Here is a 13,540-nt window from a genome sequence, read left to right as displayed (position 1 = left end):
CTCGAAGGCTCTGGGGAGTGGAGACGACCACACCGCTGTAGGCACACCCTCCATGGTGACTCAGGGTGGGGAAAAGCACCGGAGGGAAGGTCCCATGCCCAGGTCTGCAGAGCCTGCTGACCTAGGGCAAAATCCACTGAGCTGCATGGACCATGCGGACTTTTCCTTCGCAGTGGTTTACGGGAAGCACACTGGTGGCAAGCTGGAGGCCTCCCTGTAGCAGCACATGGTGGGTGCAGATGTCAATCACTCCCTTCTGTTTGTCAAGGAGGAGCCTCACCTTGGCTGAGGTGCACTCACTTCACCGGGTGCAGGCCCTGGCTTTGTCCCCCGCCATTTAATGAGCAATGGAGACAGGGAGTCCATGAATGATGCCAAGCACATGCTAGAGAGATCAGCACTGACTCCTCTCCAGCCCCCACCAAGGGGCAGGCCCTGAGCAAGGGTGCCCCTCACAGTAAACTCATGCAGTAGACACTGTCAACTATGTCCTAGGAACAGAAGAAACCAAGGCCCAGGAGCATGAAGTGACGGCCCGGGGTCACCAAGCACACTGCTGGATGCAGACCTAGGCCCCCCAGCACCAGTGTGTACACACCTGCCACTCCAGGGAGTTAAGATTAGAGTTTCCTGTGGCCTTCACTCTGGTAGCTACAGGGGTAGGAGCAAGTCAGAGAGGGCAGAGGCTGGAGCCAAAGGACCTACAAGACAACCCACTGTCCCCGCAAACCACTGAGAGAAGGCCAGGGCAGCGGGGCAGGGGACCCGCCCGAGAGAGCTGTGAGAAAGCTCAAAGCTCGGGGCAGGAAGAACATTTCTCCCAGTGCTGCCAGAGCCTGTGGGTTTCTCCCAGATGGGTGCAGGGAAGAGACATCGTCTCGCCTAGTGATGTAGACAAGGTCAAGCCCAACTCTTGAAGCAGCCAGGACTGGCTCCAGGAGAGAAGAGCATTTCCCTGGCTGGTTTCCAGCACTGTCCAGGAAGGTGGAGAAGTGAGAGAAAGCCGGACTCCCACAGAACAGCAGCACGAGGTGCCTAAGGGAGGGCCAGCCCTGGGCAGTGACAGCCTCTCACTGCACAAGAAATAGGGTGCCCCACACTCAGGTGGCCAGCACCGAGCCCTGCAAAGAGGACAGGCAACAGGCAGAGGTCATCGTCACGGATGAGAACTTTGGTGTCAAGAGCCACTAAATGCCTCACCTGGGCCAGGAAACGGGTGATCCGAGGGGTGGGAACTTAGCCAGAGCACTCTCTCCCCACAGTGACTGGCCCCTCACTGCCTGCTAACATCTGTGGTTTCCACCTAAGGCACCAACTCCATGAAGCCAGGGAAGGGTTGCTGTCTCATTCATCCATCATTCAGACAGTTGGTCAATCAACAAACATCTGAGCATCTATGTGCCAGGCACTGTGCTTGATGCTGCGGATACCACAGTGACAAAGTGCCACAGTCCCTGCAGGGAAAAGTATTCTGGTCGGGAGGGACGAGCAGTACAGAAGGCTGGTCAGGGAGGCGGCAAGGGGCATGACACTGTGCAGGCTCTGGGCTGTCTCCTGTCAACCCGGCCATTCCATAAGGAAGGTATACCCCCTCAGAGGACTGCAGCTTTTCTGTGCTCTGTGCATCCTTAAATCCACAAGCCTACAGCCCACCTCTCAGGGAAGAGCAGCAGAGACTACAGGGACGAGGTCCTGCCCGTGAGGAGCAGGAGGAACATGTGAGTCAGGTATTCCCCAAGCCAGTCCACTTGGAACATCCCAGCCATCGTCACCACAGGCCCTGGAAGTGCCCTGTTACTTTAACCTACTTCTAATCAATCAAAAGCCGCACCCAAACACACAGTTCCCAGCATGAGACGTGTAAAGAGGCCAGCAGAGGTATCCTTGACAACCCCAACACAGCAGAGCCATGAGTGATAGATTGAGCCCCAGGGGGTTGGCCAGGAAGAGAGGAGCACAAAGGGACAGGAGGGGAGTTTTCCCCTCAGGTTTGCGGTGGCAGGGAAAGACAGGATGAGACTCCTCTCCCGAAGGTCACTGCCATGACTGGCTTCTCCGAAGTTTCTGAAACGCTACCAAGTTCCCAGAGAGGCAGGCCCGTCCTGGGAAAGCCTCGGAGTACAGGAAGCCAGGACTGAGGCTGCTGACCCTGAGTTCCAGCTCTTCACTCAGGGTCAGGCCAAAGGCGCCACCCAGGGACACTTAATGGATGAACCCAACAAGGGGGTTTCCACCAGAGTCTGGCCACTGGGTCAGTGGATGTCCACTCTGTCAGAGCCCAGGGAGGGATGTGTGCGGCACCAGACTCCCACAGAGGTCCCCAAATGAGCAGTGAGTGTGACGTCCAGGTGGGAGCCTCCCTGAGCAGGAGGCACCTTCTCCTAGCCTCTCCCCAGTCTACGCCAGGCTCTGTGTCCGTAGTTCTAGGTGCCTTATTAGTAACGACGGTTATGGAAACCCCAGCATCTCCTCATTCTCACTGCCCTGGGCCTCCTCCTTTCCTGGACACTGCTCACTCTAGTCTGGGTGGCCAGGTGGCTCTCGGCCTCCTCTCCCAGAGTCGCTTGCACCTCTGGCTCCCCTCCATGCACACCTAACACCCCTGCACTTCCGTACTCCAGCTCTCCCCACTTCCTCCTAGCTGGGCCCTCTGTGCTCCACCACTCAGGGCACCTCGGCCTCCAAGGGGCCATCAGAGCCTTGACTGCTCATTGCCAAGACCTGCACCCACACCCCTTCCAGCAACCACGCCCACCCTGCACCTACTACGCCCAGAGTCACTCCATCTCCCCTGTCACAACTCGGACGCCTCACCTGTTGGCCATAAGCTCCTGGCCCTCCATGTCCTTCAACTCCCAGAGGAGACCTGCTTCAAGGCCACTCCTGACCTGGACCCCACTACAGAGCCCTGCAGGGGGATCACGTGGCCTCCCAGGGAGATGCCTGCGATTACCAGGGTGCTCCAGGTGAATACTCCCCCCACTCCACAATGGCCCCCAAACTCCCCACTTCTGGGAGGCACTGCCCCTTTCCTGACAACTGCAGACCAATCCTGACTTCACTGAGCAAGTACCCAACTTTTCACTCAATAATTAGTCTCAAAATTCAAAACAAGTGCAAGCCCTTGTGCTGGGCACTGGGGACGTAGCAGTGAAGACAATGTGAGAATTCCTGACCCCTTGGTGCTTACAAACAGGCTGGGGTAGGGACTCACACCATGAAAGGATAGCCAGTGAGATCAATCATACGTGCGTGGTGGCAAGGGCTATGGAAAAATGCTGGGCGGAGGGCAGAAACTCAGACAGGCGCTCCTTTCATGCCTGCTACCTGGGAAGCACTCCACAGCTCCCTCCTGCCTGAGGCCAATTCCAGGGGGCCCTGCTCCCTTCTGCTTCCTCCCACGGAGGAGGGAGGTCTCTCTCAATTCAGCTGGCACTGTGAGGAGGAAAGTGAGCAAGGAGGGAAGCAAGAAGTGGAAGCCTGTCCACTGTGTTCACAAATCAACAGAGCAGCGCAAGAATTCAGGGGACTTGAGTACTGCCTGCAGAAAGTAACAGGGGAAAAACACAACCCAAGGAGGTAGAATTATGCAGGGGAGGGTGCGGTACCTAGAGATTGTACTTGTGTACACTGCTGGCTGCCAGGCAGTACGGAGACTGGGAGATGGCCTCCTTGGGTGGATGAGCTCTGCAGAGGCCTGATCCCACCCAGCCCTCAGGGGCTCCTCAAAGCCACCTCTTCTGCCTTCCTGGTCCCCCCAGCCATGGGAGCCCTGTTGCACTTTCCAGTCCTGGCTTACAGCACTGACCTTGGCTCTCTGACCTTTGCTCTCTGACTGCCACTTGGACTTGTCTTACCTTCCTCCTGGGCTGCGAATTCCAGGCATCGGAGGCCTGATTCTACCTATAGATGCCTTCTGCAGCCCTATCGGAGCCGCATACCCAAGGGCCCCTCAGCAGAAGCACAAGCCCAGATGGGGGCACATGTCAGAGGAGAACAGGTTCCTTACATGGGAGTGGCTGACACTGACAGACCCGGTGCACAGGGATGGCAGAGGGAGAAGAGGAAGTTCTGGAATCCTCTTCTGTGCTGGAAGAGCAGGTCATATTGGATGGCAGAGGAATATGGAAGGAGTAGGAAAGGGGACCCTGTGGTAGATCAGCGAGGATTCCACTGGGAGGCAGCCTCAAGGCATTACGCCAAGGTCCCAGAGTCAGCAGGAAGGTGGGCAAGGAGGAATAGAGGAGGCCAGACGCTTGGGTACAGGTGTGTTTGGGGAACCACAGAAGCAGGAGTGGATGAAGCCAGTAGGCTGTGAGACTGGAAGCACTGGGCACAGAGGTACTGGGGTCAGACCCACAGCATGGGCCACCTGAAAGCCAGGGAGCCACTGAGGAGGGGGAAGCAGTGGAGGGAGTAGCAAGGTCCTGCTGGTACTTCAAGAAGATGTGCAGACTGCCAGGTGGGCAGTGGCCTAGAGGACAAGGCAGCTATTGCTGCTCATCTCAGAGATAGGATGGAGACCTGGCCAGGAGGCTGAAGGGACAGGCGTGGGCCCCTGCAGCAGCCATGGGCATGGCAGCTGGCTGGGTGAGCATGTGGGTATGAGTCAGAGTGACGCAAGCTCCTGACACAGGCAGTGTGCTGGAGGGAGTAAAGATGTCCTCAATGTGGTGGGATGAGACACGATGGATAAGGGAGGCCCCGACACAGAAAGGCACCCCTTCACATGCTTTACAGGGGCTGATAAAATCTGTAAGGTCCCCTACAGCCCAAGGCTAGGCTGCCAAGGTATGTGTACAAGACTCTCAATCGCATCAATACTCTGAGCAGGTTCCATCATCCCAATGGGTAACACTTTGCACTGGATCCTCTGGGTGCTTCTCTTGATCTCCACTCTACTCTGCGGTTAGTTGGGTAGGTGGGAAAGCTGCACATACTTTCTAGACACTTTTGCAGCTAAGGTTTAGGGTGTGACCCAGATTCCAGCCATTGGCTGCATCCCAGCAGATCTGGGGAGCAGAAGGAAGGTGGAGCCCACCGTCTCATCTCTCTAGGCTGTGTTGGTCATGAGCAGCTGGATCCAGCATTTGCAGCTTCCTCGTGGCTGCACCAGCAACACTGCATCAATTCCAGCTTCCTAGTGTCTGGATCCCAGCTCCAAAAATGAGTCTTGAGCTCTTAATCCCAGTGTCAGAGGCGAGACAGAAGCAGGTCACTCTAACCTGGAATCCCTCCAGGGACCCATCAGTGACACACTCCTTCAGCCCTTAAGACACCTCATTCCCTGCTTCAAATCCCCTCTTGCTCAACTCTGTAATTTGGGTCCTGTTCCCTGTACTGAATCCAGACTGAGCTATGGATACCAATACAGCCATGTGCCTGGCACTACTCTCTGAGCTTTAACTGCACTAACTTCTCTAATCCTCCAAACAACCACGCAAGGCTAAGCATGACCCTGGGCAAGTCACTCACACGTGGTGTCCTCCGGTTTCCCTTTACAGACTGGGGCTAATGACAGCACAGTCCCAGTGAACTGGGCACAGGGCCAGGGACGCCAACATGCACTATCTCCTCGCAATAGACCTACGATTTCCTCTTCCTTCAAGCAAGTACTAAGTCATGCAGATATTAAGTAACTCGCCCCAGGCCACACAGCTGGCAGGTGGCAGAGCCCATTTCAGCCTACTGTCAAATGTATCTCCAACTAACACATAAAACTACACTGCAAGAAAGGCCCCGGGTCTCCTGGCAGCTGCCACAGGGACACCTGATGACCCAAAGCTTTCAGTGAACTCAGAGTGGAAGGAAAGGGGGACCTTGCTGGGATGGTCACTCCGCCAAAAAGACAGCAGAATGGACATGGGGGAAGGCACCGAGGAGGGTCACTCTAGCTAAACAAGGGCCCGAAGCTCCGCTGCTTAGCACTCTCCACAGGATGAGACAATCCTCCTAGTCCATGTTAAAGAGGGGAGGAGGAGTGAATGCAAATTATGTTAAGGGGAGAAGATGGCCACTTGTTCCTGAGCAGGTACACAGCACCCGGGCATGTCTGATCATTCCAGGGCCCACACCCATGAGTTGTAGCCTGGTGGGACAAAAAAGAGATCAAGGGGATGGCAGCAGTAAGGACCAAAGAATCGAGATACACTGGACTGAGAGAGCAATGGAGGCTAAAGCCTTGGGTCAGACCCCAGCCCTCTCTAGGGCCCCTCTCTTGGTAGGGCCAGGGCACGTGGTGCTGCGACTCCGCCCTCGCCAATCCTCTCCCTCCCTGCAGAGGTTTTTCCTGGCTGCTTAGCCTGAGTGAAGTCATGTGTCTTTGTGCACAAGTACAACAACTATAATTTGCAGAGTTAATTACCTTCATACTTTGATCTGGCAAAGTTTCATCTCTATGGTTACCAGCTGAGGGTAAACAGTTATCATTCATCTCTTTTACATAAAATATTCTCAAAAAATACCCCTAGGGCTCCAATCATGGAAATCAAATACACAGAATGTTCACAGAACCTTTAAAATTGTTTTATATGAAATGCCTCTATACACATAGATAATATTGGGTAAGTATTGGCTATAAATACTAATTCGAGCATTGTCTGGGGCTTGCTTTTTCAGATCTCCTGAGTGGGATGGGTCGGGCAAGAGTAAAGTATGAGTGACAGATGGGGGTGCCCAGGAAACAGTGTCCAGCACCTGACGCTGGTCACTCTCAAGGGAACCACAGAGGAGGAACTGGTACTCAAAAGGCCCTTTCAGGTAAGTGATGATTTAGTGACTGTTGTGGTTGTAACTGCTGGGGCCTCATACAGCTGCTGGTGTGATTAGATGCAACCTGCATTGAGTGAATGAATGAACAGAGGCAGATAACAAAAGTGAACAGGGACAGAGCATGTGCCATGTACAAATTATTACATCACACCATTTACAAATATTTCATATCATCTCAATACCATCTGAGGGAGATGCAAGTCATTATTATACAGAATTTACAAGTGAGGAAATAGGGGCTTGAGGGTCACATACCTACCAGATAAACCCAGGCTCCATGCTCATGCCCATCTCAGAACACCTATTCTCTCTACCTCCTCCTCTGCTGTCACCACATAGCCATCCCATCAGCGTCACTGTCGTGTCTGCCCAGCAGAATGCTCAGATTTTCAAGGTGGAAGACATAACAGCTTTTCTGCCAAGACAGAGCTCCTGAATGGTGATCCATGCATTGGTAGCTCCATGTCCCTGATCATCAGTGCCTGTCCATGGGTGGCCTTCCCAGCCAATGTGAGACCTGCAACAGCTCTGCTCCCCAGGAGCCTATGAGGATGAACACAGTTACCATATGCTTCAACCTCAGGGGCAGACAACAGGCAAGGGATACCCAGTGCATTTGGGCATAACCGGGCCCTGCTCATAAAATCTTATCTCTAGGCCAGCGCTGCAGCTCAATAGGCTAATCCTCCGCCTGTGGCGCCAGCACTCTGGGTTCTAGTCCCGGTCGGGGCACCAGATTCTGTCCCGGTTGCTCCTCTTCCAGTTCAGCTCTCTGCTATGGCCTGGGAGTGCAGTGGAGGATGGCCCAGGTGCTTGGGCCCTGCACCCCATGGGAGACCAGGAGAAGCACCTGGCTCCTGGCTCCTGCCATCGGATCAGCGCGGTGCGCCGGCCGCAGTGCACCGGCTGCAGCTTCCATTGGAGAGTGAACCAACAGAAAAGGAAGACCTTTCTCTCTGTCTCTCTCTCTGTGTCCACTCTGCCTGTCAAAAAAATTCTTATCTCTAAAAATTGCACCTGACTGGGCCACAGGGAGGTGACACTAGCCAAGGAATAAGGGGGTTTGCCAGATAACATTGCCTGAAGATGAAAGGCTCCACTGCTCTCTACCAAGGACTCTTTGGAAAGGGGCCCAAAGCACCACAGACGCTTGAGGCTGAGTCCTGATCCCTCAGACAGGAAGCTGAAAGACCAAGGTTCTGGCTCTATCTCAACCCATGTCTCAACACCATTCCCTTCTCAGTTTTCTTATCTGTAAGTTGGGTTATCTGCACCTCAGTTTTCTTATCTGTAAGTTGGGTTAGTAATCACTGAGACTGCTGCCTAACAGGAATTCAAAGAAGCTTACCTGAGACCACGTGTGACTGTGCTGTTCTCACTGTAAAGCACTATCCACACAAGGAAGTTGGCACCCTTTGGGCAGAGGTGCTACTGACAGACAAACTGGCACTCAGCCAGGCTGTATATCCACATGCCCCCTTTCACAAATGCGTCTGACTGTGATGTCACCCTTGCTGCCCATTGCTCTGTATTTACTCTTCCCCTGGGAGCTGTCCTGAGGGAGGGGCAATTGTATTTAGTTCAACTGTGACCTCCCACAGCCAGGCACTGGAGTACCTGCTCATGCCATCTTCAGTCTTCCCATGAGGGTACTGAACTGCCCCACTACACAGATTAGGAAACTGAGATCCAAGAGATTAAGAGACATATCTGAAGTCACACAGCAAAACAGTGGGATCTGAACCTGGTGCTACCAGGCTCCAAAGCTTCAGATTCCCCACTGTTTCACACCATCTCCTGTCCCCCAGGGCACTCTGCATTTTACAGGACTTGGGAGTTGGGGACTTGTCAGGTTTCACCACATCTCTTGTTCTATACAAGTATTTCCAACTGAAGCCACTCTGTCCCAAGGGAAATTTAAACAAAGTACAGTTCTGCAATGACACAGATGTCTACCCCCAGCAAACACTGATGCTTTAAAGGAGCTGAAGTCACAGAGGCAACCCTCAGAAGTCACAGTGCTTGGATTCTGTTTTGCTCTTGACTGAGGCTGTGCATTCATCTATCCACTTCATGATTTCTGAGTGAATCCCTACCGTGTCCCTAACACTGAGCAGGTAAGCAATGTGATGCTATCTCATTGCTGCTCCATCTATGGTTGGGGCAGCTGGTCATAGAACTTAGAAAGTCTTTAATCGGACATTTCTCCTAGCCCTAATTACAAAATAAATACCAATGTGCCTAATAATGGTTCCTCCAATTCTCAGAACATTTGGCCATCACTTTGTTAATTATTATAACAAGACTATGATCAGATTCAAATAAGCATTGATCACACCTCCAAGATACAAAATCGGGGCCCAAGACCTAAGAAAAGAATGGGGGGGGTGGCTGGTGCTGTGGCATAGTGGGTAAAGCCACCACCTGCAGTGCCAGCATCCCATGTGGATGCCAGTTCAAGTCCTGGCTGCTCCACTTCCAATCCAGCTCTCTGCTATGGCCTGGGAAAGCAGTAGAAGATGGCCCAAGTCTTTGGTCCCCTGCACCCATGTGGGAGACCTGGAAGAAGTTCCTGGCTCCTGGCTTCAGATCAGCACAGTTCCATCCATTTTGGCCATCTGGGGAGTGAACCAGCAGATGGAAGACCTCTGTGTGTGTGTGTGTGTGTGTGTGTCATTCCTTCTCTCTCTATGTAATTCTGACTTTCAAATAAATAAATCTTTAAAAAAAAAAAAAAAAAAGAATGGTACATGTGGAGTAGGGACTGCTCTCTCCAGCCCTGGATGTCAGATTCCCACAGAAAGGGATCACTGTAACAGTATGAGCTCATCAGTCAGGCCCTCGAGATGCCATGCCTCGTCTGCTTTCTGAGGGAACCCTTGGAACCTGGTTTGTGGTGCTGGAGCCTGACAGTGCTGCTTAATCAACTGCAGATGCTACCTAATCAAGTGGAACTGCCTGTCCACCTGCATCAAAGCACCTGTTTTCTTTCCTGTTCTGCTTGACTCTTTCAGAGGCTACAAATTCTAAATGGTCATTGAGTGTGACTTGAGGTAGGGACACACAGGTTGTGACTGAGGCTGATGTCTGGGTCGGAGCACAGGGAACCGTGAGCCCCTCCAGGACCAGAGCAAGCAGCTGCACGCAGTCAGCCAGCATCTCCCTGAGGACCTCCTGTGCACTTGATCCTGTCCCCAAGGTCAAGAAGTGTGGGGAGCAACTGGGAGCAACTCAGACTAGACTAAGTTACTGGAATTAAGACTTATTCTATGCATCTGCTCTCCCACAATATGGCGCTGGGAGAGGAGGAAACAGCTTCTACACAGCTGCCTCCAGTTCAACCAATAGACTGTGGGACCTGCTCCTGATTGGAGGAGAGCAGCGTACTCGGCGTGTGGGTAGCAGAGTTGGGATTGGTGGAAGAGGACTATAAAGGAGGAGAGAGACAACATGCACCAGGAACATCTATCTGAAGGAACATCTGTGCAGCCCCCGAGAGAGCCGGCTGGCGGTGTGCCGCTCCCCCGCGGAAGTGGGGAAAGTGGCAGGGGGAACCGCCCTTCCACGGAGGTGGGAGGGACGGTAGCCAACCCGGGAAGAACCAGCAGCAAACCCGGGAAGGGCCGAGCAGACGAAAGAACAGCGCAGGGTTCTGTGTCGTTCCTCCACGAAGAGGGGGAGCGACAAAGAAGCCCTGGCTTCTGCCCTCAATCACACCCGTGACAGAGGAGGAGAGAACAAGAAGAAGCAGGGAGGAGAGTGGAGGGTCAGCAGAGCTGCAGTAGCTCTTCTCACAATACAACCTCAGGATCCCCAGTAATGTGCTCCGGCCCTTTGGAGATGAACCCCTGACCATTCAACAGGAGTCACAGAGTCTGCGAAGCCACAGTCCTGTTGGATTCGGATGGAGTTTCTCTCAGGCTGACATCCAAGCTCCAGGATCCTGAGTGATGGGCAGGGGTGGCCATAATCTTCACATCAGTCATAGAATACGGCACCAAGGCTCTTGCCCTCCCACAGTCACCCCTGCTGTACCCTATCTTCCTTGCTGGGCTGAGCGCTCTGCCCAAAGGCGCTGGTGCTGAGTGGGTTTCAGAGTCTCTGGATGCCTCAGATGCCTGCTGTCCTCTCTCCAGTGCCTGCGTCAGAATCAGATCCCCCAGCTTCCTAGAGCCTCGCTCCTTCTGCCTGCTTCCACATGCTCATGCGCTTCCTTTCTCTCCATCCTTCCCAACGTACCTTCCTCTTTCTCTTCCTAGAGGTCTAAGTTTTCCTTCCCAAACTCATCCCTCAACACCCATTCCTTCTAGGACCTTAACACCCACTGTTCTGAAACGATGTGCACCTAACAGCAGGCACCTTTTACCCAGCCAGAATGCCAGGGCATGACTCTGATGAGCACCTGCCTCCTTTCAAAGGTGCGAACTTCTAACAGTGGACTTTCAGACACAGGACACAGTAAAGACGTTTAGGAGCAAGAGAGCATTCCTGGGGTTACAGACAATGTCTATTCGTGGAAGCTTACTTCCACATCCCTAATGTAGACCACAAGATGAGGGGCTTGGCATATAACAGGTGTGCAGCACATTATAGCTCACATTTCCCCTCCTGCCACCAAGCCCCCAAGCCCGGGGGCAGGCAAGGATCTGTGTGTCGTTCAGGATCTGAGTCTGGGGTCCACAGCGCTGTGTTCTAGTCCTGCCCTAGTGCTAAGAGACTATGGACGAGTCAGTCCCTGGCTCAGCCTTGGTTTCCCACACTAACATGGCAGGGCTGGGGTGCTCTCAAGGGCCCTTCACCCTGCAAAGAGCTAGGGCAGGGACAGCCGAGGGCGCTCCTTAGCTTAGGTCTTCCTGATTCTGGGCCTGTATAGCTTAGTGGGGAGGAATCTCAGCAGGTAGGAGTGAGGGGTAGGAAGAGAAAGACAAGAAGGAGAAAAGGTCATACTGTAAGGGGGTTACTGAGGTCATGGGTACAGGCAATGGGGGCTTCATTTTGTCAGGGTTCCCCCAGCCTGCAGGTGCCTCCTAGAACTGCACCTTGGCTGGCAGGGCTGGGCCACTTACCCACCAGCCCCCACTACCCAATGCCTGGGATCTGCCCCCAGAGATGCCTACCCTACCCCACCTGACATCTCCAGGCTTTGACTGAGTAAGGGCAGCAGGAGCTCCGCAGGCTGGAGGAGGCTCTGTGGGAGAAAGCGAGAGGAGGCAAAGAGCATGAGAGGGGGTGAGCAAGAACCCTTCAACACAACTGCTGCTGAGACCAGAGCTAGGCCACAGGGACTGCTGTGACAAGCAGGTATAGGCCTGGCCCCTAACCCAGGACCTGAGTCATCTTCCATGCACAGAAGGACCATGCCACCAACATCTAAGTGACATGCTAGGGATGGGTCTTTGGCTTAGTAGTTAGAACACTGCCTGAGACATCCATTCTCAGATCACTATGCCTGGGATTGAGCCCTGGCTGAACTCATGATTCCAGCTTTCTGCTAATACACACCCCAGGGGGCAGCAGGAATGGCTCCCAGGGTGATCTAAGTGGCTGGGTGGCTGCCATCCACAAGGGAGTCCTGGATTGGGTTTCCAACTCCACGCTCTGGCTGTTGAAGGCAGATGTGTGTGCCTCTCAAATAGGTAAATAAAAAAATATTAAAATAAGCTAAGTGACAAGCCAGGCATGGTGCCAGCACTCAAACATCTGAGAACAAACTGTGTCCAATCTTGTGGCCTCAGCAGGTCCCTCTCTGCTCTGGCCCTCTATCTCTTCATCCCCCAAAAGAGAGTCAGAGGGTCTGCCACATAAACACAGCTGGCATAAATACAGCTGTAGGAGCCTTGTGTGACCCCCAGAGCTTTGCACTTGCACTGTAATGGGATGGGGGAAGAGACACACCTACCCTAGGGAAGTACAATCCAGGGATATAGTCACAGGTACCTGCAGCAGGGAAAACTCCAGGGACCAGGTGGGCCCCACACACTCCCAGCCCAAAAGTTCCTGCCCTAAGAGCAGTGTTAGGCAGCCCTGGGTGGGGTGGGGTAGGCTGTGGCAGGGCGTGGGCCTGGGAGTCAGATGGGACAGTTCACAGCCCAGCTCTGTTCATTCACTGGCAACTATGGGAAGGTCACTGATTCTCTCTGCCAATGGGAACATGCTGCACAATGCACAGAAGTGAGAACCCCAGGAGACATACACATTAGGTCCACTTGGTCCACTCTGCCTGAGCGCTGGAAGTGTCTAGATCTCAGGCCTCACAGGCAGGATACTATCTTTCCTAAGAACCTGGGAGCAATGCAGCCGGCCCAGGTGTTGGGGGTTGGAGGGGCAGCTAACAGCAGCCCTGGAATCGCTCCGGCTAAACAGCCCCCAGCAGGCCTCTGTTCTCCTCCACTACCTCATCCCTGGGCCCTCGGAGGCGCCCGGAGCATAAGGGGACCAGGTGCCTTCATTAAAAAAACAATCTACAAATAAAGGGGGAGCGTGTGCATTCTTGGGGTCTCCAAGCAGTTTTACAGGCTCAGAGGCCGAGCCAGGACACCAAGGGACTGTACAGCACTTCCCAGGCCCTCGCAGGCAGGGATGGGCAGCAATGGAGGGGAGAGCCCTCCTCTGGCTCCTCACCCACCTCCAGCTGCAGCTCTGCAGCTCTGCAGCCCTGCAGCCCTGCAGCCCAGGTGCTGGGTGTGGGCAGGGAAGGGGCTGCTCACTGCCCTTCCTGCCTCAGAGGCCAGCTTCTCCCTCATGAGGCTTCACAGGAAAGACCACCCCA

General features: G+C 53.9%; 1 long non-coding RNA gene across 2 annotated transcripts in view; it reads right to left on the bottom strand.

Annotated features, from left to right (window-relative positions):
• Positions 1-13,540, bottom strand: part of LOC127490504 (uncharacterized) — a 133,370-nt gene that overhangs the window by 88,451 nt on the left and 31,379 nt on the right. Inside the window, exon 1 of one of the 2 annotated variants that reach the window (XR_007918454.2) lies at positions 8,120-11,078. The exons of the other annotated variant lie outside the window; for it this stretch is intronic. This is a non-coding gene — a long non-coding RNA (uncharacterized lncRNA). Of the gene's footprint in view, positions 1-8,119; positions 11,079-13,540 lie in introns of those variants that run through there. 2 annotated transcript variants of the gene reach the window in all.

The sequence above is a fragment of the Oryctolagus cuniculus genome, chromosome 6, assembly GCF_964237555.1.
Source record: "Oryctolagus cuniculus chromosome 6, mOryCun1.1, whole genome shotgun sequence".
In the NCBI taxonomy this organism is placed as follows: domain Eukaryota; kingdom Metazoa; phylum Chordata; class Mammalia; order Lagomorpha; family Leporidae; genus Oryctolagus; species Oryctolagus cuniculus.
The sequence above is the reverse complement of the archived record's forward strand: the minus strand, read 5'-3'. Positions and strand labels throughout refer to the sequence as shown.